Source organism: Pundamilia nyererei, unplaced genomic scaffold, assembly GCF_000239375.1.
Source record: "Pundamilia nyererei isolate P.nyererei 1_Seehausen unplaced genomic scaffold, PunNye1.0 scaffold00109, whole genome shotgun sequence".
Taxonomy (NCBI): domain Eukaryota; kingdom Metazoa; phylum Chordata; class Actinopteri; order Cichliformes; family Cichlidae; genus Pundamilia; species Pundamilia nyererei.
In genome coordinates this window covers 215,260-217,063 of record NW_005187510.1, presented here as the reverse complement: position 1 = coordinate 217,063, position 1,804 = coordinate 215,260, and positions in this window count along the sequence as shown.

Sequence of the window (1,804 nt, the reverse complement as noted above, 5' to 3'; positions counted from 1 at the left end):
GCCCTGCCAGTGTAGCAGAAATGATGACGGATGATGATAGCAGGTACAGCTGTTTTTCTCTGGGTGAGTAGCTTAATGTTGTTCGTGTGTAATTTACGTTGAGTAGGCTAACCATGTTAATAAATTAATGCATGTAAGGTGAACTAGGAAACACCGTTGTAGTTATAAAGAGAGTCATGGGTACATGTGACAGAGACAGAGACATGGAATGAACACGAAAGGGGGGGCAGAAAAGGGCTACATGCATTTAAACACACGGAGAGCCTACATAGACAAGGAGATAACATATGACAAACAAGAAAAGACTCATAAACAAGAGGACATGGATGATAACATAAACTAGACCACACTCAACTACGACAAACTAATAAAAATACTAGAACTTCACATTACCACAATATATCATAAGGCACAACGGATTACAAGGTGCATTAAGCAAAACAAAACAGTCAGATAAGTCAAACTTTATTCAACGCATTCTTTTTGTGAACTGATGAAGACACTTGGATATAGTGATGGGAATTCCGTCTCTTTTTAGAGAACCAGCTCTTTCGGCTCCGCTCACTGGAAAGAGCCGGATCTTTCGGCTCCCAACCGGCTCTTCAGGTTATTTTGTTGCTTTAATTAATTTATTATCAACACCAATATAAAATTATGCACAAAAGAAATGACTAATGTTAAAAAAACCCCTGTGGTTTTATTTATACATGTTTATATATAAATATATACCGTGGCCCCTAGAGACAAAGCACGTACAAACTCCAAAACACGTACAAATTCCAAAGCACGTACAAAGCTACCTAGATCGCTTAAATTACATAATTGAAAGCATATGTGTATTGTCTGTGTATTTATACACAAACTAAACAGCAGTGACTTTTGTAGGGTCACTGATGTTGGGCTAGCTGGTATATAATGATGTGCTAGGTGATCGCTAGTGACATAGCTATTGCGGTTTGTGTATCTATACACAAACAATCATATATATTCAAATAATTAAAAAAAAAGTTCATTTACCTGTTACTACCACACACCAAATCATGTCGTTGGTACTTCCTGGCTTGTGTAGCCACTAGGTAACAAAAGCTCAACACTGCCCCTAACCTGCTATGAGGGGATAGTGCCTGCAACTGAACCTGTGTAAACCATAGTTTTTTTATTTGTTTAACTCTGATACAAGTGCTCCATTGAGTTGGAGCTTGGCACAATCTTGTTAGAGGAGGGCGCTCTTTCACCTCTCACTCTTTTGTTCCAGTGGAGCCATAGGTTGAAAGGGCAGAGCACGTCGTACACCATTGTTGTCCTCTTCAGCGTCAATGTGGAAATCTTTTCACCCTTTGGGTTATTACTGTGTTTGTGGAATCTTCTTGCAATAGCTGGCATGAACCCAAGTGGCTCGACCTTCGACCCAAACTGCTGTCAAGCTGGTCTGATCAGCACCCGGTCTCCCGGTCTGGGAATTCCCCACCTTGGGAGGATTTCAGCATTCACCATGTTATACTCACACATAAGGCCAAGTGTTGGAATTTAATAATCTTTAATACAAATATACCTCATTGTTACGTATCTCACAACTGCTTAATATTTTGCATCACACACTTGTTTATACTTTATTTCACACGGTTAAGTATTGTAATGTTTTTTTCACAATTCGGCTGATAAATAAATATAATATTTATTCACCTAGATAATCCTACATTATTTATTTTTAAAAGTGATTATTATTATCCAATGTTTGATGATTTGTTCAGTAAATACTACTGATACACATATCAGTTTATTTGTAAAACAACACAGGAACAGT